The following is a 25,855-nucleotide window of genomic DNA, read 5'->3' as shown; positions in this document are numbered from 1 at the left end:
TCCTTCAAGAATCTCAATGCCCCGAAGTGGCCAGGTGCGCACGCTCAGCGACTGGCCACCGTTGCAGACCCAAGGGCCGACGCAGCGACACCGGACCAGCCCACCGCCGGGCACCGGGCACACCGGAGCCTTGCCGAGCCCGCCGCCCAACGAGTTCTGCGGCAGCCGCCCTGGAGCTCTGAGAAAATGACCGAAGGAATTGCTGAGAGGGAATTGACCAACAGGAATTGGGATCAAGAAGACGAAACCCCGCTGAGACCCGAGTCCAGGCGAGCCTGCGAGCCTCTGGACTCAGATGTGGTCACACGCCTCTGGGTCTAGGTGAGGCCTCACGCCCCTGGGTTTGGGTGAGGCTACACCCAACCTGGGTCCAGGTGAAGCTGGATTCCGGGTTCGGGTGAGGCCATGTGCCCCTGGGTCCGGGCGAATCTGAACCCTGGGTCCGGGTGAGGCTGTGGGCCCCTGGATCCGGGTAAGGCTGGGTCCCGAGTACGGGTGAGGCCGTGAGCCCCTGGATCCGGGTGAGACCACGCGACCAGGGATCTGAGAGAGGTAACGCGCCCCTGGGTCCGGGTGGCTTCGTGCACCTAGGTCCAGGTGAGGCCACATGCCCCTGGGTCTGAGAGAGGCCACGCACCCCTAGGTCCGGGCGAGACCATGTGTCCCTGGATCCGGGTGGGGCCTCGTGCACCTAGGCCCGGGTGGGGCCGCGTGCCCCTGGGTCTGGGGGAGGCCAGGCGTCCCTGGGTCCGGGTGAGACCGTGTGTCCCTGGATCCGGGTGAGGCCTCGTGCGCCTAGGCCCGGGTGAGGCCACGTGCCCCTGGGTCTGGGGGAGGCCAGGCGTCCCTGGGTCCGGGTGAGACCGTGTGTCCCTGGATCCGGGTGAGGCCTCGTGCGCCTAGGCCCGGGTGAGGCCACGTGCCCCTGGGTCTGGGGGAGGCCAGGCGTCCCTGGGTCTGGGTGAGACCGTGTGTCCCTGGATCCGGGTGAGACCTCGTGCACCTAGGCATGGGTGAGGTCACGTGCCCCGGGGTCTGAGAGGCCAAGCGTCCCTGGGTCCGGGTGAGACCATGTGTCCCTGGATCCGGGTGAGGCCGCGTGCACCTAGGCCCGGGTGAGCCCAAGTGGCCCTGGGTCTGGGAGAGGCCAAGCGTCCCTGGGTCCGGGTGCGACCATGTGTCCCTGGATCCGGATGAGGCCTCGTGCACCTAGGCCCGGGTGAGCCCAAGTGGCCCTGGGTCTGGGAGAGGCCAAGCGTCCCTCGGTCTGGGTGAGACCATGTGTCCCTGGATCCGGATGAGGCCTCGTGCACCTAGGCCCGGGTGAGCCCAAGTGGCCCTGGGTCTGGGAGAGGCCAAGCGTCCCTGGGTCCGGGTGCGACCATGTGTCCCTGGATCCGGATGAGGCCTCGTGCACCTAGGCCCGGGTGAGGCCACGTGCCCCTGGGTCTGGGAGAGGCCAAGCATCCCTGGGTACGGGTGAAGCCAGATCCTGGGTCCGGGTGAGGCCGTGCGCCCCTGGATCCATCCGGGTGAGGCTGGGTCCCAGGCCCGGGTGAGACCACGCGCCCCTTGGGTATGGGTGAGGCCACATGCCCCTTAGTCCGGGTGACGCCGTGCCCCTGGGTTCGGCCGAGACCAAACCAGAGGGAGTCGGACCTCCATTACCACCATTTGTCCACCATCCAGAGCTGAGGGGTCAGTGCTGACATGTACACATAAGGAACTACTGGACATTGAAATTGGGTCTCAAAAGAACTGTTGGTCCAGGGGGAAGCTCACTACAGATTGATTCATTTGCCTGTCAGCATAACTATTATTGCTCGTCTCACATTCAGTTCTTATTAGTATATATCTAGTGACATATGATCTCGCTCATCTAGGGGAAATGATGAACAACATAGACTGAGGAACAAGAACAGAACCAGAAGCAAGGAGGCATCGATCGGACTATCGGGCCTCAGAGGGAGGATAGGGGAGGGTAGAGGGAGGGTGGGCGGAGGGGGAGAGTTCAACCAAAGGACCTGTATGCATGCATATAAGCCTATCCAACGGTTAAGTTCAACAGGGGATTGGGGCATGCGTGGGGAGAGGGGTGGGATGGGAATGGGGGGATGAGGACAAATATGTGACACCTTAATCAATAAAGAAATTAAAAAAAAAAAAAAAGATAAGACTCAAACTCAAAGTAAAGTATACTTTTACCTTCACAACAATTTCATTTTTTTTCTAAATATTTTTATTGATTTCTAAGAGGAAGGGAAAGGGAGAGAGAGATACAAACATCACTGATGAGAGAGAATCATTGATCGGCTGCCTCCTGCACACCCCATACTGGGGATTAAGCCTGCAATCCGGGCATGTGCCCTGACCAGGAATTGAACAGTGACCTCCTGGTTCATAGGTCAATGCTCAACCACTGAGCCACATTGGCCGGGCCACAAAAAAATTTTTATAAGATTGACTGGCAAAAGTAACATTGCTATAATAGGCAGTAAGACATTTCCTCCCACAAAAGGGGGAGGGGGGGGACAGGTCCTGTAGTTATATAAAGAAACTCAACAGAATGGGACTTTTGCCCAAAACCCTCATGATTCCAGCTTCCTCATAACAGTAATAGGAAGCCTTTTGAGTTGCCATGTGAATGTCTCACATAATTATCTTACTTCCTAAGGCAGTTGTCGGCAAACTCATTAGTCAACAGAGCGGCAAACCAAGGCTCACGAGCCACATGTGGCTCATGAGCCGCAGATTGCCGACCACTGTCCTAAGGGATATTTTCCCGAAAGGAATAAAAAAGAAAAACCTAAATTGAAAGAGTTTTCCTCTTTTTTTTTTCCTGTCAAGCTTGGTCCTTGAGATGAAAAACATAACTGTGCTCAGCCAAGAGGACAAAAATTAACTTTGCAAAAAGAAAAAAAGGAGGACACCTGAAAAGCCTGATTCCTTGGGTAAATCAGGTCAGGCATCTTGACGCCTCACACACAGAATATAGTCTCTTGAAGGATTTAGTAACTCTTTCACACCAGGCCCAATAATATTGCCCTTGGAGCCAATAAATCCTTCGGGAAAAGTCAATAACTCGGATTTTCTTGCAAAAAGAAATCTGCTCTTTACTGATCTCAACTACTGTCCAAAAATGGAATTCAAACAAAATTATAACATACCAAAACACATGCAACTTTTTTTTTTTTTCCAAGAAAAACCCTTTATTTGCAGATGTACTAGTATAGTGACTCAGGGCAGTCAGTTCTCCAAAGCCTGAGTGAGTGAATATGGATGAAGCTTTCCCTTTATACCCTTTAGTTCCTTTGTCTCCCAAATATGGATTAGGCTTCGGGATCTTTCACAGGCCTTGCAGCCTCCCCATCCCGCTGTGGGTTGTAATGGGGGAAGTGAGATTATACTCAGAGGCTTGGCCTGTCTGGCGCCAGCACTGCCAACCCCCTCCACGGTTAGTGTACAGTTCATGGTTTATGGCCTCTGTACAAGCATTACAGATAAGAAGGATGGAGCTTAATTATACTAGCAAGACTGTGTGGCAGAATACTGGTTCCTGGCACAGATTCAGATTGCTAGACCCCCCCCCCCCCCCAAATGTCTTATATTCCCCTTCAATGGAACTCGCATGAAGCTCGGCTCAGCATCCTTACAAGGCAGTCCCAGATCCCAGCACTCACCTATCTTTCTCCCCAACTGAGCCTCCCCAAGAGGATACAGTTCAAAAACCCCACCTCTGTGTGGTACCACTCCTCTTACACGACAGAACCCAGCAGAAGTGGGTAGAAAATAAGCCCTGAACAGGACTTCAATCTTTCCACGCAGTTGGTCTCAGCAAAGCAGAGGCTGAAATTCCCAGCTACACTCAGGCTCCGAACTCCACAGTGCAAGCCAGACTCTCAGACTGTGATGCTGCCCTGTGCTGCCAACCCAGCAGGACAGGGCAGGCCAGGCAGCTCCACAGGAATGCTTCTTACCTGTGCTCCAGGTGGGAGAGACCTTTCCCCTTTCCCCAAGCCAAACAGTTTAGTCTCTGACAGGCTCTGCAGAAGGCCTTTCAGGACAGTAGAGGGTCCCTCAAAGTCACTGCTGGGTGCAGCCCTCAGACCCAAACAAGGGCACATGCAACTTTTTAACAAAAGAGCATAATGCCCTGACTACCACACAGAGGAGAAATAAAAAGAATGGAATGTATAATAAAACTAGAGGCCCGATGCACGAAAATTCATGCAAGAATAGGCCTTCCTTCCCCTGGCTGCCGGCACGGGCTTCCCTCCGGCACCCAGGACCCAGGCTTCCCTTCCGCTGCCGGCAGACACCTAGGATGTCTGGCCTAATTAGCATATTACCCTTTTATTATTATAGATAATGTGTGTGCCAGTAGGCTCAGGCCCAACTATACCAGAAGACTAGTGAAGTAATCAATGCATCTACATGTAGGATTCATGGGAATTTGACATCTACTAACATAGACTGATTTGGGTGTGTTATTTTGCTGACTCAAATTTTAAAAGCAGCTGGGCCTTTGGTAATGTGCTTTCCCTAAATGGGGAACAACTCTTGGTAAAGTTAAAAACAAATCAAGTATTTCCTTTCTTCAATTTACACAATTGTTGTAGTCATGAAAACTTCAGTCTGTTTTTAAATCTTGCAAAAAATATTATGAGTTTATATATAAAATGTTATTAGGTCCTAGACTCATAATAATAAACAAGTTTTTCACATACCTGAGTGACTGGTGAGGGATTCAGAAATTATGCAGAACATCACACAATTCTTCCTTGTGCAGGGCTGTCCAGCGAATTGCAGTTTTCTTGTATCCCTAACCTTTACTCATAAATTGCCGATAGCATCCCCCCAGAACCAAACATCCCCCAATATTCCAAAATGCTAGAGAGGAGTATAACAAGCACAGTTTAAAAGAAATCTCACTTTAAAATTCAACTTCTCAGACTTCACTTTGACCATCATCTGCATCAGAAGAGTAGAAACATGTTTCACCACCAATGACCTGGGTGACCTGGAGCAATCCCTCATCCTCTCTGATCACCAGTTCTTCTGTAAAAAGGGAACAATGATGTCTTTGCAGCAGGACCACAAATTTAACTCACACACAACTCAGCAATGTCTTAATTGTCCATAAACTAATCTGGCATTTCTCCCAGGCTCCCATTCACTGGTTAATGGGAAAATAATTAACTATATGTCTAATGCAGTTTAAATTTAATCCTGTCTGATCATTTAAACAACCCCTTTGGGTAATGTTGAGAGTCTCTAGGAGAGAAAAACTAGTTGGGCTCCCAGCAGGGCCAGCTTCATGGGTCCGACACCTGTGCTGCTGCACAAGGCCCTGCACTAAAGAGGCCCCACACTGTAAGAGTGTTTCAGTTCTTCATTTTTGAGCAAGGGACTTGTATTTTCATTTTGCACTAGAGCCAGAAAAGTATATAGCCAATGCAGGCCCTCACACAGCTGCCCTCTACCCCTACTTCTCTCCCCAAGATGACACCTAGATAGCTGAGGAGAGAGGTGTTGATAGGTCCGCACGACCCTGAGGGAAGGGCCTCCTGGCCTCGTGGGGGGTCACTGGCATGCAGTGGAAAGTTAATGCAAGTCTCAAGACAATGACCATTATTCACTGGGGACTTCCTGCTTGGTCAGGAAGCAAGTTACACCTCTGCATGGCTCAGCCTCACCCCAGCTATGTTGGCTGCAGACTGTGGAATGACTACTCCCCTCATCCAGGCGACTGGCCTGGAAGTTCACCCTGCCTTGTCAGGGCAGGATGAGTAGATGATGACTTGGAAGACCTACTGACAATGGTCATCCCATGCATAAAACATGGGAATTAGGAGCAGCACAGGAAAACAAAACTATAAAATCTCCTTCTGTCCTTGGTGCATGGCCAAGTTGTTATGGTCAGACCCTCAAGTTGGTACAAGTGAACAGGACAAGAGCTGAACTTTCCAAGGTTCCCCCAACTTGGTAACGGTCAGTCTTCCCTCTTTGTGTTTATTGATACTCTCTTTTTTTGTAACACAGCTCCTTTCCAAGCCATGGGGAAAATTACAAGGCACAAATCCCTATCTTCTCTTCCCATTCTTTTTCACACTTTCCTTGGCCAAACGACCTGCTTCTTGATGCTGATCTTTTTAAGCCTAAAGTGTGTGCAGGAGTGTCTTCTCTATACAATGGGGACCCCCTCTATGACCTTGAGTTTCCTAGGCCCAGCTAGTGATGAGTGAAATGGAAAATGAAGTAATTTATCAAACCTTCTATCTCCACAACACCTAAGAGGTCAAAGGTTATCTTCTCTTTCTCTAGGATACTAAAGCTCATGGCTCCCCTTCAGAGGTCTGCCCTTTGCAACAAAATATAACATAAGAAGGAAATTAAAATGCACCCATTTAGCATTTGCAAAAATATTAAGCCAAGAACATTTGTTTTGCAGATTGGTTTTGAGTTTTGGTTTTTAGCTTCCTTCTCTTTCAGCAACCCTACCTTTTTTTTACAGTTAATTCTAGAATATATGCAATATCTAAAGCAATAGGAAAGGGAGCCTACATGTAGCTATTTGGAATTAGCTCCACTCCAAACCTCCTACTTCAATCCCACTTGTTCCTCACCATATCCAAAATTGAATTCATTCACCCTTCCATCAAACTAGCCTCCCTTCTTGATCTTCTTCTTTTATCAGCAACTGAAAATGACGTTAGAACAGCAGTTCCCAAATTTTTCTGGTTCACAGCATCCTTAGTGTCTTGCTAATTTTTTCATAGTACCTCTAGACCAAAAGAAATACTTATTACTTCCATTTTATTAAGTAGTTAGAGCCAAACAGCTTTGTAAGTATGTATGTCCTAATAACTTAAATACATTTAAAAATAATACATATATATTTTAAATAATATTTTCTTTTATTCTTAAAGCACACTTCCTTAATAATGGCATATATGCACCTGGTGGGCTCTGCACAACTTTGCAATCTTGGAATCAAATTGGACACCGCCACCCTCACTTCCGGTTCCACAATGATTCTTATGCAATACTTACTTTTTATCACAGCAACCACCAAAAATCCCGCTTTGCAAGGATGCAGCAGCACCAACAGGAATGTATTGCTGTAATGTTGACACTGTAACCTACATCAAGCTAGTAGTTTGCATGATGTCCAACAGTCACAGAGTATAATTCTGTTTCCCTCAAAATTTAAAAAATATCCCACAACACCCCCTGTGAATTCATTGTGGCATCTCAGGGCACCTCAGCTGAAGTTTGGGAACTGCAGGGGAAGAATGATAGTTCAGAGCATGCTGTGATAGATCAATGTAATAATGACCCCCATGAATCAGGCCTCTCTGTACCCCTGCTCTGGAGCCAATGTGATTTTCTTTGGCCAAAGGGGCATTGGTAAATGTGACACATGGAGAGGCTTGAAACTACAGATACTCTGCGGTTTGCCCTATCTTGCTGCTGGAAACCCTTCTGCCCCCACGTGACACACCCAGGCTAGCCCCCTGGGAGATGAAAGACCTGGTGGTGAGAGGCCCCAGCCATCCCAGACACGTGCACGAGGCCAGCCGAGACCATCTAACTCCACCCAAGCCAAAACAGACCAAAAGAGCTGTCCACTGTTCCATAAATCATAAAACATACTGGAACTTTTTACATTTTAAACCACTATGTTTTGGGTGCTTTTAGGCAGCCTCATAGAATGTTAAAGCAATTGCACTTTATACTTTAGGTAATAGAAAATCAATACAAGAATTAATTTCTTTAGTTGAATGGAGTTATTAAATGGATGAGAGCATGATCACTCAATTGTCCCCTTGGAGTAGCTTGTGATTTCCAGCCTGATAGCCCCAGGAACAGACCCTGAATTCATAAACGTTTCATTGTGAACAAGATTTAAAAAATGACTTCATTCGTCTAACCACAGTTGCTAAAATTATAACATAAGTGATCGTTAACATATAGGAAAGTCTGTTTGTAAGGAAAATGCAAATTTTAATTTGGTCGTCAAAAAGGTAAATAGATACCTTTCTGCAAAGTATAAGAATAGTCCGTTCAAACAGAAGTCATATTGCTGACAACTATAACCAGAACAGCCGAAACCCAGCCACAAACATGGAAACGGCCTCACAGTGGCAGAAATGTGTCTGCCACAAGACATTGAATTTTTATGCTAATCGGAGCCATTCCAACCAAATGCTAATTCAATATAGCAGAGTCTCAGCCAGGGCTCACAGAATGTCAAATGGACATTTTCCAGCAGGGGAAGTAGGGCCGACAATCTAACAAACACTGACATGACCTTGAAAGTACAACCAGGAGCTGCTCTTCAGGACTACATGCACTAATACACTCAAAGAACATCACCATTCCACCGCACAATAACATATTCTCCATAAGGAGGAGGCTGAGTCACCAAGAAAATGATGAATGTTTATGGAAATAAGTTTTTTTAATTTTTTTCATTAACAATGACTAAGAAAAATAGTATAGACTCTTAAAGTAGTAACTAGAAACTTCACTAATGTAAAAAAATTCTATTTCCCAGAAGCCATTACAAAATAATGATGATTTTTGGCATCACCATGAATTAGAGGAACTCTGTGCACCTCCTCTCTCTGAGCTTATTATTTATGGTTTTATTCCTCTGAGTGGGAGAATTCTCCCAGCCTTCAACAGCCCAGGGATGACTGAAGGGGTATGATGCTAATTGAAATAAGCCACTCAAAGAAAAACAAACACCATAAGATTTCAGTTATATTTGGAATCTAATAAACCAAATAAACTAACAAACAAAATAGAAACTGATTCATAAACAGAGAATAGATGGACAGCTGTCAGAGGGGAGGTGGGTTGCTCAGCTGGGTGAAAAGGTGAATGGATTAAGAAAAAAAACTCACAGACATAGACAACAGTGTAGTAAATACCAGAGGGGAAGGGAGGTTGAGGAGGGGGGTGGAAGAGGATAAAGGGAGGATATATGGTGACAGAAGGAGACTTGACTTTGGGTAATGAGCACATAATACAATATACAAATGATATCTCACAGAATTGTACAGTTGAAACCTATATAATTTTATTTACCAATGTCATCCCAATAAATTCAGTAAAAAATGGTTAAAAAAAAATAAGTTCTTGTTAGGCCTGGTATGTCAAAGAAAGAAGGAGGAGGAGGAAGAAGGAGGAGGAGGAAGAGAAAGAGGAGAAGGAGGAGAAGGAGGAGGAGGAGGAGGAGGAGGAGGAGCTGGGAAAAGCTAACCCAATTCCAGATCTCCTATCAGTGGCCAAGACCCTATTTAACCCCTAAGGAAAGTGCTTAAGAAGCAAAAGAATGAAAGAAAGCTCCTATCAGCTACCATTAACATAGTAAACAAAGCCATAAATACAGCCTATATGAGGCAAAAATATAATTAACCTTTTTTACATAGTTACAGAGCTTTAGAAAATATAGGTAAGGTAAGAAAAAAAGGAAAAGAGAAGACTGTATAAATATATATATTAAGTGTCTATATAAATACATATTAAGTTTGTTCATATGCAAAATGAATATTAGAATCTTCTTCACTTATCAATATATACATCAATGGGATCAATTTGAAATGATGCATCATTTTAAATTTTATAAACGTAACTTTTTGATCGATCCATGGTTTTGGATATCCAAATTTTATTTTTTATTGCTGTTATTTCTTGTTATTTTTATTGCTGTTATATCAGGAACCTTACTTCAATAGTAACTGAGCAATAAAGAAGCATCAAAAAGATGAAAGTAAAAATATCAGCCTTATTTTTGTAAAAGTTGGATGGAGGACGTGGATCAGGTGTGCAGCCCAATGAGATTCTTGACACGGTAGCTAGAATTAAACAGAATTCCCCAGACAGGCACAGACAAAGCTGGAAAAGTGCAGGCCTCCCAGTGGAGGGAGGCCTTCCCCATAAAAGCTCCAGGTGGCAGGAAGCCAATAAGAGCACATGCTCTCTGCAGGCAGACAGCTGCCAGGGTGTGAGAATGGAGGCAGCAGAGTCCTGACTGCTCAGCCAAACAAGTTACTTCCTTTCCCCTGGAAAGGAGTGTGTGGTGGGAAAGGAACTATAAATATCACAGAAGTGGCTGTCCTTCCACACAGGAACCAAGCAAAAGGCAGTTGCCCACCCAAGGCCACTTTAAAAACAAGACTGCAGTGAATATGCTTAAATTTACACCTCGATGCAAGTGTCCTATTATTGTCTTGGAACAAATTTCTGGAAGTGGGATTCCTAAGTCGAAGGTAAAAGCCTTTCTATCAAATAGCAGAGACTGCCCGCACAGATTTACACTCCCAACAGCAGCGGGTGGAAGTGTCCACTTCTTCACACCCTTTGCTATTGTGGTAGATTAAAATGATATCTCATCATGTTGGAGTTTGCATTTCTTTCTTTATTTACCATTTCTATTTCTTCTTTTCTGACTCCCTTGATATGCCCTTTGCCCATTCCTCTAGTGAGATTTTCATCTTGTTCTTATTCACTTACATGATGTAAAAATATTTAAGTAAGTCACTCTTCTTAATCTTAGCATTGTGATGCATTTGAGTGGCAGTTAGAATCATAAACCTAATAAAGCATGATACTGATGTTGAGAGTGATTATTTCTATCTATATTACAACTTTTACTTATACCAAAGCAAGAATCTATTTAATAAAAAGGTTTTCAGAAAAGGTCAATATCTATAGCCCACAGACATGCTTATATTTAATATCACTTGATAATTAAGTCTATGCTCTGACATTTTTATTCCAAATTTTGAGAAACATTATTGACCCAGAAATTTCTAATATAAAAAATCTTTACAGATATACTTTATTCCAAGCATTATATAGCACATGGATATCTGAAATTTTTGAGAAAAAAAATAACTCAGAGTAATTACTTGTTCTCTTTATTAAGGGATTGCTAGAACCTTCAGATATAAACTATTGACTGAGGCAAGGTACACTGTTAAAATGATTGAACTCACACATAATTTATAGAATTAACAGATAGTTCCCAGGATTTTGATCCAGAATTTGCCAAGGATAACAATTTTATTATTTTTAGGTATTACAATTGATCCTGACAAACAGACTACTCTTTAAAGAATGGATTATTCAATAATATTTGTGTAAGGGGTCTTAAAGTAATGGATATTGAATAAATGCTAGTAAACAATGCCTTGACCAATAGTCATTCTTCCTATTAAGAGAATTTCCATTCTTAGCAGAAACATGTACACCTTAAAATCTACCAAAGCACTAAATAGCAGAATTCTGGAATTTCTACTATTAGTATTATGCCAAAACTTTCCTCCATCATCTTTATATTTCTCCATAAGGTATTACAATGCTTGTTAGAGCCCTCATCATACATCACTATTCATTAATTCAATAAACATTTTTTTAATGAATGTTTTTAAGAACCTGCTAGCAAACATCCTTAAGAACTTAGTTTGTGCTACATTAGGAGCTAAGATTACAAAGACAAGTTAAACTGTTCCTACCCTCAAGGAAAACCTGGTCTAGAGTTTATGGTCTAGGAGGGCAGATAGTTAGTCCATAGCTTACATAGTAGGAGAGATGGGTAGACAACAAGAAAATTAGAATTCACTGTGACATAACCAAGCACTGGCTGCTAAGACAACCCAAGGGAGCAGCCACTGACTGCGGCTGAGGAAATCAGAAGAGACTTCCAAGAGGAAGTGAAGAGTCCTGGAGGATGAGCAGGTTCTAACCAAAAAAAAGGGGGGAGAGGGGCTAAGTAAGGCCTGTGTAGGCAGAATGGGTCACAACATGGAGTTCTGTTTAGCTAAGGCACAGAGTTAGGGTGGGCCGGACAATGATGAGAGACTGCACTACAGAAGGAACAATAATAATATTTCAAATTTTATTATTGAAAATTTACCATCTGCTAGTTACCTTATTAAGTCTTTGACATATCAATGTATGCTGACAAAAAAAATTTCGATGTGGAAAAAATTATTCTTACCCTCCTCCCCCAATTCATAGTTGAAGAAACGGAAGCCCAATGAGATTAAGTAACTTGCCCAAGATATATTTTGCAAGTGGCTAAGATACACTGCAACTAGAAGTTCTGATTCCAGAACTTAGGCTCATCGGCTAATCATGAATGGATTTTTATGTCACGATAAGGAATTTGAACTTTATCTTCAAGGCCACGGAGGCTAAGAAGGATTTAAGGCAAAAGAATGACATGGTCAGTATTGCCTTTTAAAAGGATGGTCCAAGTTAATGAGGGAAAGAAGTGAGGCTAGATCTGAGTGGCAACCCTGCAGTTGTGCAGTGACAACCTCCATGGCCATATTTAATGTAACTGCAAGCCAGGAGGTGATTACAGACATAAACTGTAGGAAGGGTGGAACTAAAGAAGGGCAGTGACAGAGAAAAGAACAGGGTCATAATGCAGCACTATTAATGACTAAGAACAGGGTCATAATGCAGCTGGTTAGATGACGATGGTGATGCAGAGAGAGCAGTCAAAGAGAGAGTGGGTTTTTTAGTCAGTCTCGCTAAATTGGAACTACATTTTAGAATCACCTTTCCCGTTCGGTTCTGGATTAGACTAAACCAAAACAGAAACTTGCGCAAGAATTGGAAAGTGACATGAAGCAGCCATCAGTATGCTCTGAAGGTCGACATGGTTAGAAGTGAGGAGAGATAGACACAGAGATGCCAGCAAGTGCCAGGCTGTCCTCTCTCTTCCACACCCTGCACCCTCTTCTGCCTCTTCCAGCTCTTTTTCCCCTCTGCCCGCCCCACTGACCCACCATCAGATGCCTGACAGCAAACTCACAGCCAAGAACTAGGACCAGGTTTTCCATAGACCCCTTTGCAGTCCCTCTCAGCAGGTTCCCCTCAAGCTCTCACTTGTCCTCCATGCCTGTGCTTAGGAGGGTTTTACTTAGAGACTGCCCTGATTAGCCAACTCTCATCCCAGACCCCCTACTTTTCCAGCTTCAGCCTTTGGCTCCAGCAGGGGGGTTTTGGGGATTTTTGTTGTTGTTGTTTTGTTTTGTTGTTGTTGTTGTTGTTTGTAGCAATTGGAAAGATGAGTCTAACATTCATCTAGAACTGCGAAGGTCCCATGATAGTCCAAACAGCTTTGAAAAAGAACAAAATTGGAATACTTCCACCATTTGATTTCAAGACTTATTATAAAGGAGTCTATAACAGAGCTATAAAGATGGACAACCAAATTAAAGAGGGGCAACATTGCTGTCTGAGATAACTGGGAAAGTAGGCCACAAGCCTACTGAGTCTATAGCTCTGGGGGAAATGGTTGTTGGCCAGAGAATAACTGTGGGCTCGCTTTTACTTTGTACTTCAGGCAAAGTGTTACAAGAGATGAGCTCAGGAAATAATTGGCTACTTTGCAAGCAGAAATTGAGGATCTAAAAATTGGAGGCCTGACTAGAAAATTTACAAAAGCTATTCATCAAGATAGATGGCCTTGCCTTCATTCTGGAGATGTTCTATCAAGATAAAATCCATGCCCAAAAGATGTTCCGAACATAGAATTTCTCTTAGAATTGGGCTTCTAACAACTTCTCTATATGGGAAAAAAAAAAAGCATTGTAAAGCAGACTTTTCTAAGAGAAAGGTAGATGCTCAGAGATCTGGTATGCTTGGTGACTGGTATTGTTTGCAGGACCTCTGCTCTCTCATTCTGTCACTTTATTGTAACTTAATCTTTTTAAATTTTACTTTTGGTGATTTGAGCTTCTGGGAAGGACTTTGGATTGTCGGCATTACACTTCATTTTGAAATTTCTTTTCATAGGCTCAACAAGCTTTATTCTATTGGTGCCTTCTTTCATAGTTCCTTTAAAATCTAAGAGTTACTGGTGTAAGCTCTTAGAAGAATTATATCAGTACATATTGCTGAATTTCGTTCCCATATCAGTTTTGTTTCATTACTTCATTAGCTATGGGGAGTTTGCTCATATAACTAGATATATCCTTGGGATATTATTGACTTTGTTCTAACCCATTTTAAAGCTTTTGGCTATATATGTATACACACACACACACACACACACACACACACACACACACACACTGAGTGGCCAGATTATTATAACCACCTGACGTTTGTAGGCAAATTAGCCATACACTGCATCATATGGGATATGGAAGCCAAAGGCCTGTTCGAACACCTTTGCTGACTGCAGTTACCAAGATAAAACGTCTCCAATTTGCACAGGAACACAAGGATTGGACAGTCGAGCATTGGAAAAAAGTCATGTGGTCGATGAATCACTTTTCCAATTACATTCATGCAGATGGCAGAGTGAGAATTTCGCGGAAATGGCATGAAAGCATGCACCCCACAGGCATGAATACAACCCTTCAAGCTGGTGGGGGCAGTGTTATGGTTTGGGGCATGTTTTCCTGGCATGATTTGGGCCCTTTATTTCATGTGGAACAACGTCTGAATAGCACAACATACCTAAGTATCTTTGCTGATCAAGTTCATCCTATTATGTTGATGGTGTATCCCAATGGAGATGGCTTCTTCCAACAAGACAATGCGCCATGCCATGGTGCTCATATTGTGCAGGAGTGGTTTCAAGAACATGAGGGAGACTTTATCTTGCTTAGGTGGCCCCCACAATCACCAGATCTCAATCCAATTGAGCATTTGTGGGACGAAGTTAAAAGAGCCATCAGGCAGCTGGTTCCACAACCATCAAATCTCACAGAACTGGACAGTGCTATTCATCAGGCATGGTGTCAGATTCCTCGCATCACCTTTCAACATCTCGTGGAGTCAATGCCAAGAAGAATTGCCGCAGTATTGAAGGCAAAAGGTGGCCAAACGAAGTACTGATGGGGTGGTCATAATAATCTGGCCACTCAGTAATCTGGTCACAAAACCTTCCAGACAGGTTTTGTGACTATGTTTTACACAACCTCATTATGGAATGACTTGTTCAGGTATGGATGGCCTTTGTTCAATATGTCAAGCAGAATTTCAGCACTTCTCCCCATCTGTCAGCCTATATTGTCCAAAGAGTGTATTTGTTACCTTATGGTTGTACAGAGAGAAAACATGTCCAGCGTGCAGAACTGTGATTCCAGACCATATAAACAAACAGAAAGATGGGGCTACTGCATCACACCTTCAAATACAATTCAGACCACAAAGCATTAATTTCATTGGGTTACAATGACTATTACTAAAGGCATTAGGATAGATTTCAGTGCTAAAAATTAAGAAAAAGTTTTCCAAACATTTTTGAATACTAAAATAAGATTTAAGTATGTATTTCAATGAATAAAAGAACAGTGTTTTTAAAAATATGAAATATTCAACTACATATATGTGTGAATATTTTTCTACCCGACTTACTTGACAGATAATTGCAGTATAAAAGTATAAATGTGTTTTCTTGTTAATGTTACCAAAAACAGCAACTAAGTGAGGTGCTATTAAGATTCTTCCTGTGAAATCTCTGATTCCAGGGGGTGGGTTCCCTCCCTTCTCTGAAGTCTGTCAGCTCTCCCTGTCACTCAGGAAGTTACCACTCTGCTTTGCAGCAGAGCTATTTTCTGACTTACTGGTCTTTTCTGATCTCCACTCTAAATTGTGATCCCCCTACCTTTTCTACTAATATTTCTACTCCTTTTTATATTCCCCGTACCAGGTATAGCACCTGTATATACACAGTGGATGCTCAACAAGCATTTTCTGAATGTTAGAATGTTGAGCTCAAAACCCACTCCCTGGATGCTGACTCTGCACACACCAGTAGTCACTGTGCTCTTTGGTCCAGAGCTTAACTGTTGGGTAATGTCTGATGTTTTCTCATGGGAGGAGGGCAATTTTGCAAGAGGATTTAGTGATAATGAACAGAAAAAGTAAAAATAGTGCCTAGTTGTATCACAAAAATTAAAACTGTCCCATGAGCAAATATCTTAGATTGCTGATTAAAAGAAATTGAAATCCAATTTTTGCAAGTTCTTTACTGAAAAACAATTTTTTTATAGAAGAAACTTATTTAACTTTGAAAATGTCATATCAACATTTTCTCTTAAACAATCCAGTGAGGAGAATATGGGCAGTTGCCTCCCCTTCTAATATCAATACCATTAGCAAATGGTATTGACACACCAGGGCTAGACCATTAGTAGGTGGGTGAGGAGGAAGTATTGATTATCTGTAATGTTCCCACATTGGTGATGTAAGAGAACTGGAAGCTAAAATATTGGGACAAATCATCATTATTCAGTATGGAATGTCAAAGCCTAAAGTAGAACAGATCAATGTCAATAAAATACTGAAGTGTACTGAATGTGTTCACTAAAATCAGGAATATAATAAAGGAGATATATGCTTAAAGTCTAAGTGAGAACAAACTTAGGGTAAGTAGAAATATGTACAAGTTTTTTAAGAGGGTAAACTTTAGGTTTTTGTTAACTTAAGAAACAAAGGCACATAAGAATGAAAATATAAATAAATCAATGGGCAATATCTCCATAGTTATTAAAGTAGAGAGATTTTTGTGGAACTAGTTCCCAACCTGTTGGGTTCTGAGGCCCCTCAACCACTGTAATTATTATAAAGAGACCTTAACTACATTCACACAGCAAACCTTGTCTATGACATGCAAATCATATGCCTAACATATATGCATTTCTATTTGACATAAATACATATATGCTTACTGATGAGCAACAAAATGTTCAGGCAGATTGGGGAAGCCAGGCAGGCTGATCCTGTAGGGTCACACTCACATGGGAAGAGCTGTCAGAGGGAGGGAGAGAACTCACTGGGGGGGGGACACATGATCAGTGAAAGGGGTCATGGCAGGAGACTGGGCTTTGAAAGGCCCTGAGCAGAAAAGTGAGAGGGATGCAGCCAGCAAGATGGCATAAGGCTATGATGTGAGCAGTAGGCCCTCTCAGATCTTCAGGAAAATTACCACATACATAAAATCCTAGTTATGATTAATTTTTATGGGAAAGTTTAAGAGACTGAGCTTCTGGATTTGACCTAAGGCTCATCCCAAACAGCAAGAAAGTGAGAGTGAAGGGAAGCATGAGGAATTTAAATGAGGGAAACTCAAGGAAACATGAGCAGCACATTGCCTGTTACCGGCCCTGGAAATGGAGGTCTCGCCTACTTAATCTGATCTTGAGGGACTTGGGACTTAGGAGCCTTGGGAAATGAGTTCTTATATAAATTCACTTAAAAGTGTTCCTGATTCCTTAGAAGTTTTTGTCATTATGTGTTCCCTTGGTTGATGGAAACATGCAAAAATAAAAGTTTTACATTTTAAAAAAAATCAATCGATACTACAAGAATTCAGACCACTATTTTCAAAGCATTGGCCCGTTATGATTTATGTCAAGAGGATCACACATTGTCAGCTTCATCAGAGAAGAAAGGCTGAGCGGAGTCCTCTGCAGAGCTGTGAATGCCATGTAGGCCACTGTATAAGACAGGTCTTACATGACAGGTGCTCCGTAAGTTTTGAAGTTAAGAAAGAATGGGCATCTGGAGAAAAATAATTTAGTAGAAGGGAATAGAACAAAATAAAAACTTAGGTGATGTCTTGGTATGTGAGGTGGCTTTGTTACAGGATTACTGGATACTGAGGCTGACTCCAACACCTCTCTGGATTATTTAAAGAAGTAGAGTGTACATGAAGGCAAGTTCCCAAATCATGGCTCTGCTTACATTTCTATGGCAAGCGTTAAATATTTGTTAAATATGGCAATAGAACATATAAAATATTCATTACTTAAGAACCCTCACTCTATCTTCCCTCCACCCACATGGCTTTTTTTCCCCTACAAAGATAATAACTTTTCTAGGTTAATTAGGGAGAAAGATAGTTTATATCTAATTCTTTTTTATGTGTTTTTTTTTTCTTTTTACCACCTCCAAATGTTTGAGCTTTGTTTTTCACCTTGAAAAATATTTTTTGAAACACATACACACAGAGATTTTTGTCAATCTCAGTTCCAAGTAGAAATGCAAGGTCAGCTTTACTTCATGTACAGCATTACAGGAATTCTGATGCAATCAGAGGTCAGACGCTCCTTCAAAACCACAGAATTCTCTCATAGATACATATATAGCAACTCAAAAACCTTCTCACTTAATATAGTACCTTTCCTGGGAAGAAACCCAAAAGTTCCATAATCAATATACATAAAACACCATTTAAATAAAACTGTCATCGCAAAGCTTTCCGAGCAAGAGCAAAACTTCTGGCCTAGGACCTCTACATCTGAGAAAAGTGCCTGAGAGCCTTCAAACTCCAATATTCTGTCTGGAAGAATAAGCACAGACAATTGTGTGGACAGAGTCAGCTCACCAGAAAGTAGATATAGAAGGAGAGAATTCATTAAAATTTAGGTGTGGTCAGAGAGGAATCAAAATCATTAACCTCAGGGTTAGACGTTATCCAGTGATTTTCTAATCACTCTTACTAACTAAATCATAAAATCATAGAATCTTAGGATTGGAAGAGGTATTAACATATCATCTAGATTCCAGAGCAAAATACTGCATTAAACACATGACTATCCATATTTTATTAATTCATTTCTTATGCTTAATGAAATGTATTTGGAGACAAGCAAAAAAAAAAAAAAAGCTTGATTATAAAGTTATTGGCAATTTTACTTCCAGCTTGAACTTAAAAAAAAAACTTGCCAAAAACCAATAAAGTGCAGTAGGAAACATTTAGGAGGGTGGTTATTTGGAAAATTCTGATATGCTTTTATGTACATTATTTCTCTTTCAAATGTGAAAACCATGATCACAGCCCATGGCCCTGTTGGCTCTAGGGCCCACAATGGGATCCCTGTTTCACTGACATAGGTCAGCTGCTTCGCCTTCAAGCTCTACTAAGGCCAACAGAGGCAGGTATTTTATTATAAAATGTCTCTATTTCTTTATATTAGCTCTATTTCAAAGATGATTTATTTACTTTTCCCCTGGAGTCCAAGACTTTGTTTAAATAAGGTCATAGATGCTTAACACTTCCCAAGCTTATTTCCACTAGTTATTAACTTAATTCAATTTTCTAAATCCTTTCATTTAATACTAGACAGAAAGGCCACTGATGAGTTTTTCTGGAAAATAATGTGCTGTTGGCCTGGGAAAATGGGCTTTGAAAATTATGTCCTCTTTTAGCTCTAAAAATGTGTCACTTACATCTTTGAGATAAAGCAAAGCATGAAAATAAAAAACACACAAATGTCATCCATGTGACCTTGATTTTCAGGGATAATTCAAATTTTATATATTAAAATATAGTATTAAGTGTCAAATAATATGTTTTGTTAAATAAGTTGTAATACATCATACAATGGGCAACTTTACAGCCATTTAAATGATGTGTGGAAGAATATGAAATGGAAAATGTAAGATATGTTTAGGTAGAAGCCAGGTTATAAAACACTATTAATCCTGATTCTGTATACCAAAATAATAATTGTAGTTATATTGGGATAAAATAATGTGTGATTTTTATCTTTTCTTTTAACATTTCTATATTTCTAATTGTTCTATAGAAAATGTTATTTTATCAAATAGATTAAAAATAATTGTTAAAAAAAATGCAGCCACTCTCATCCACTCAGCAAAAGGTACCTGAGAAAGTAAAAGTTGCCATCTTTTCTCTGATGTTCCATATAAGCATCTTTTCAATCGTCTTTGAATTCATTCTTGCCCCTTGTTTCTAGTTAAATCTGTCTTACTTTCTATTGCTGCAAAAGAATTTGCACAGCTTATCTGGATCCTTTGCTTCATGGTCTCTCAGTCAATGAGGTTGGTCCACAATCTATAGTCTCATCTGGAGGTTCAACTGGTGAAGGACTGGCCTCCCAAGTTTGATCAGTGGTTGTTAGCAGTATTCACTTCCACATAGGCTGTTGGACTAAAGACCTCGATTCTTTGCTGACTGTTGTCCAGAGGTTTCCCTCATTTCCTTGCCATGTGTGCCTCTCCTACACGCAGCTTGCTTCATCAGTATGCTCTTTAATGTACTTCTTAATTTGATATGTTTATAAACATTAACTATTTCTCTTACATGTTGCAGATGATGAAAGAATCTAAACTAAAAAAACAAGAAAGACAATCTAATGCTATTAGATACAAAAACTTCATCACCATGTTGCAAGAGGGATGGGCTTAGAAAATACCAGACTTTTCCAAAAACTAAAAATGTTACACATTCTGAATTTTCTTGCCTAAATGAAATTCTAAGTGCAGGGCTTGGTCTGTAGTACATTAAATGATATAGGAATGATATTTTTATTCCTTTTTATCTTAGAGCCAGGAGATTTGCAGCAGAATGAATTTTTCAGTGTATAGGACATTTAAAACATTAATTATCTGTAATTTTTAAAACTAAAGTGGAGATAGCTATTATGAGAATGACTGAACTAGTTCCTCAACAATCAAAGATGGAATTATATGAATCAAGAGTCAGTTTAAAATAATTAAAGGAAAATAAACATTAGCTTAGATCAGTTCTTAGCACAAATAAAGGAAAATATCACTACCATTTAGCATTGTTTATAAAATTCAATTAGGAAAGTAAATATGCAATTCATTGAGAAGATACTTTAGCATGATCCAGAGAGAGGCAAAAAAAGCCATTTGCTCATTTAGATCAATTAATAGCAATTAGTTCCTTAATATGATTTGCCTATATTCTTTGCACTGAGATGCTCTATAACAGTGGTCGGCAAACTCATTAGTCAACAGAGCCAAATATCAACAGTACAATGATTGAAATTTCTTTTGAGAGCCGAAAACCAACTTCTGCGCATGGGCCACGAAGTTTCAATTGCACTGTACGTGCGTGCCCGCACGTGATATTTTGTGGAAGAGCCACACTCAAGGGGCCAAAGAGCCGCATGTGGCTCGTGAGCCGCAGTTTGCCAACCACTGCTCTATAATAATGAAACAAGCCTAGTAAAATTCTTTCAAGTGAACCACCTTATGCATAGGGAGGAAGGATTTTTTTTTTTTTAAGAAAAAGAGAATGAGACCAGTTATAAAGCTCAGAGAAAAAAGTTTGAATTGAGGGTATTGATTTATGATTCAGCTGCTTCTCTCATGGGCACCTCTACCTCATACAGTAACAGAAAATCATTCATATAGTCCCCGGACATAAATTGACAAGTAGAGTCTCTGAGGAAGCAGTTCTATGTTATTATAATTATTTAAAAAAATGTTGCAATTCCAACTTTAAAAACTCTTGTTTCTAATAAATGTCACTTAACTATAGCTAATGATTCTCCCAAGTAACATCAGGTGATAATAGAGCTAATGTACAATAAACAAAAGGAAAATATCCTATGATAAGTACAAAGTATTGTACCTCAAAGATGTTGGTCAATTACTGAAATGTGAAAAACATCAGAGAAGAAAAGTTACCTCAAGTGACAGCTGTTGAAGTAGTAATATATGAATCAGTATCATCCACATGATATTAATTACTAAACACAAAGAAGCTCAATTTCTTTTATTTATTCAGGCAAAGAACAAATAAATTCAAAATTAACTGCTTGCTTAAAACTTTAAAGGTTTTGAAGTCAGAATGAGATTTTAAAGTTTTTAATGTACCCATTTAATTTAACGCTTGGTATGAAGCCATATATAACTTTTACCGGTTATTAACCATAATCACCTTGGCAATACTTCAGTGCTCAGTCATTTCTTTGTCTCTCGGGTCTAGAGCAACTTTGGTTGGTTTTGCAGAATTACTGAATACTCTCCCAGACCATGTGATAGGATCCCCAGGATTCAGAAGAGAAGCTGTCTGGGATACCAAAGACAAGTTGGCTGTTAAGGGCTATCCCTAAGGAGATCACAGATGAGCTCAAAAATCAGACTGGACAAGAAACGATACAAGAGTATAAAAAATACCTGACTTGCTACTCAGTTTCTGACCGGCCTGAATTGCAGCCAGGGCAGGCAATGCTACCATTGGTCAGCCACGGTAGTTTTTTTAATTGCCTAGTGAATTCACTTCTGTCATATTGGGTGGCGAGGTGGTGGATAGCTGGGACATCTTCTAATCATTGAAACCTGGGGGAATTTTTCTGGAAGCTAATTAAATTATTTTAAAAGATTAAATCAAGGTGATTAATAGTGTTTATCAAGAAAGTAAAAAAAAAAAAAAAAGACAACCAAAGACATACTCCATAGAATTTTAGAATGATCACTCTTGAAAATGTAGCCTGTCTCTGTCAATCATTATAACATCTTACCTCAGAATTTCTTTGAATGTCATTGAAATAAGAATGGACAACACATGTCCTAGGGTTGGGGGCTGCATGAGAAGAGTGAAGGGGAGAGAGAGAGAGAGAGAGAGAGAAAGAGAGAGAGAGAGAGAGAGAGAGAGAGAGAGAGAATGGTATGGTGATTGCCAGAGGGAAGGGGAGGGAAGGAGTGGAGGTAAAGGGGGATAAATGGTGATGGAAGGAGACTTGACTTGCAATGCTAAACATAAAATACAATATATAGATGATGTATTGTAGAATTGTATACCTAAAACCTATACAATTTTATTAACCAATGTCACCCCAATATATTCAATTTTTTTAAATGTCCTGATTACAATGCATATTTGATTCTCTGGAAAGGAACATGATTGATTTCATTTTTAAATCCCACAGTTACAAATAAGGTTACTTTGGGTTTAATATTGAGGGAAACATCACAAATAGTCCCTATTTATCAATGCATGATTTATTATAATATGTTGAAACTGACCATGCTTATGTATAGAAAAGAAATGAAGAGGGAATATATTCAGGGAATTTATAATCATCTCTATAAACTCACCTCTTCAGAATATAAATTAGAGTTGTAGTCCAGAAATGGGCCTTCTGAGGCAATATAAGTTCCCAAGTCATTTCTCAGAACTCAAGGGTCTAAGAGGCTTAAAAATGGTAAATGATAAGATTCCATGGTCCATGAAACTTCAAATGCTAATGACATTTTCAAACAGTAAATGACACACAGAGCATTTGATAACAAGCTGATACTTTTTAAAATGTGTTTCACACTATTTTTTTAAAAATGTAAAGAACACAGTAATCCTCCTTTAATAATTTTCTGAAACATAAACTACCCTTAATGACTCCAGAAGCAAAATACCCACAGCCCACGTCAAAACGATTAAACCATGAAATCACTTTAACCAGAAGAAGCTTTAAAAGCCTTCATTCTCCAAAAAATGGTCAACACCTTTTTTTTCTAAATCTAGCAAAACCTTATTATACCAGTGATTACATTTTTTTAAATCCAGATAATTATTAGCAATTGAAATTTTTTTAACCTAGAGAACCACTGAAATCCTTCAGCATATGGTTTCTAACCAAATATCCGTCACTTGGTCATTTCAGTCGACTTGTTGGCCTGACCTTGCGTGGCTGTTCCCTTTACTCCGGCTGAAAAGAGCAGTTAACTGAATCTCTAACCCCGTTCTCTGGGCGTTAGTCCCCACCACAACTTTCTTCAGTTGAGCGACTCAGAACATTGCTCTGGTAAAGTATTAACAGGATCGATTTTGAAGAGATTTCAGGATTTAAGTGCAAAACTGGACTCAAATCTTGTCTTTGCCACTAACCAATATGTGCCTTAGTGCAAGTTATTTAATTTCTCTAGGATTCTTCATCTTTAAAATGGGAATAATTATTACCTACCTCAGAGGTGGCTGAGGATTAGGTGAGGTGATCCTGCAACTGCGCACACCGTAAGCATGACAAATACTTGTTGAAGTTCACCGTCAATGATTATTTTTAGTGCTTAATGTATCTTGGGCCCCATGCTACGTGCTGGGGACACAATGGTAAGAAAGATATAAGCAATCTGGCCCCCCAAAAAGCCTATATGCAAGTGAAGAATATAGAATAAAGGCAAACCAATAAAAGAGTTACAAATAATGATGTGTAAGGTGGAAACAAACAAGGGCTGAAATCAAGCATACAGTAAGGGAGGGAGAAGGTCACAAAAGTCTTCTTCAAAGAAGTGGCATTTAAACTAATAACTGAAGGATGACAAGGCCCTGACCAGCCAGGAGGAAGGGTGTTCAAGGCAGAAAAAAAAATAGCCAATGAAAAAAGCTCTGAGAAAGGTAAGAGCTTGGAAGTGGAAAGAAAGTTTGATGTAAGTAGAGCACAAAGCTAGGGGGGATATGGCAATGAGGCGGGCAAGGCTTTGAAAGCCACTGTAAGGAGTTTCAAGGGGAGTGATGTGCTCCCATTAACAAGAAGCACAAAGGGCCATTTGTGCCCATGTCCCAGTCAGGGTCTGTACTAGTTCACTTCAACCTCCCAAGTACAGAAGCCAAGGTTTCCCCCACCTCTCCACCAGGCATCCAAGGACCACTTCTCTTTTCTAAGCTTCATGTATGTAGGTTGGATCATTGCAAAAAAAAAGAGCCTTGGAGTAGTCGCCAAAATAAGCCAGAGGTTTGGGCTGATGGGGGTGACATCCTGCTGGATAATAATAGGCAAGACTGCGGACAAACAAAATCCTCTCCAAGCACTGATGATAGAAACAAATAAGGGGTGGGAAGTGCTGGTTCTGTGGCAGCTGGCAGGCTCTGGTCAATGGCTCAGGCTCCCACAAGGGTGTTGGGTGATCAAACACCATCTCTCACTGTGGGCCTTACAGCTTCTGTGCCATAATGAGAGATCAGGAATCTTTAGAAGGCCTTGGTTCCTGTGGATCTAACACTCCACCTAGCCACAATGTGCCTACAGGAAAACAAGGCACAATCCTCCTCTGTGTGGGCCTCTAAAGATATCTCTCCCTCTCCCCCGTCCAACACACACACACACACACACACACACACACACACACACACACACACACACACACTTCACAGCCTTTAGTCTACACCTAAAGTGAGAGTTTTTCCTCTTGCCTCCTCTTTGCTCCTCGTTCTTTCACAGTAGAAGCTAAATCATCCCCAAATTAGTACCCCTTCCCTAAAAGACAAAAAAAGAGCTTACTGTCAACCCTTCCGGGGAGGAAAAACTGAGGTCCTGACATTTTCATTTCAAAGAAAGCTGAACACTATGTCCTTCAATAAACATTTTAGAGCACACATTACCGTGTAATATAAATTAGAGCGGGGCAGGAGCGAAAGAAGGGGGAGCAATGCCGAGAGCCTGTGGCAGTTGGCCCAGATGAGAAATGAGGTGTGGAGTAAACAGGTGACAGGAAACTGGAAAGAAGTGGATATACTAGTACTTGGGAGGCATTTCTGGAGATACAATAAAAAGGACTTGCTGCTAAATTAGACGCGGTAGGCGAAGCAGCAATGAGGTGAATTATGATGGCACTGTTAGAAAAAACTGAGGGAAATAAGACTTCTAAGAAAAGTCTGAAGTGTTCAAGTTTTGACACACCAAGTGGGGATGTCAAGAAAGCAGTTGAACATCTAAGTCTAGAGCTCAGAAACGAGATCCCAACTGGATATATATATATATATATATATATATATATATATATATATATATATATTGTAAATATAAAGATTTTAAATCCATGGGGGAATGGATGAGTCACCTACGGAGAGTGTGGAGTGGCGTCTAAGAACCCAGGTCCAAGGCCTGAGGAAACCCATGAAGGGAGGTTGGGTAGAATCGAAAGAGCCAGGAATGGAAGGAGTGGAGAGGAGGGAAGGACAGTGAAGGAAGGTGGTTACAATGTTCCCATTATCCTTCTCCCGAAGCTAAAGTATGCCACTGTTCTTCCATCATTCCTTAAATGTGCAGGATTGTATTTCCTCTTTTTTTTTTCTCAGTGCAGAAGAGGAAGTTTTCTT

General features: G+C 41.1%; 1 pseudogene; it reads left to right on the top strand.

Moving 5' to 3' along the window:
- The first annotated feature begins 13,489 nt into the window (after positions 1-13,489).
- Positions 13,490-20,197, top strand: LOC129150312 (E3 ubiquitin-protein ligase RNFT1-like; annotated as a pseudogene).
- The last annotated feature ends 5,658 nt before the right edge of the window (positions 20,198-25,855 follow it).

This window comes from Eptesicus fuscus, chromosome 9 (genome assembly GCF_027574615.1).
Source record: "Eptesicus fuscus isolate TK198812 chromosome 9, DD_ASM_mEF_20220401, whole genome shotgun sequence".
NCBI lineage: Eukaryota > Metazoa > Chordata > Mammalia > Chiroptera > Vespertilionidae > Eptesicus > Eptesicus fuscus.
This window is presented reverse-complemented; position numbering and strand designations above follow the sequence as displayed.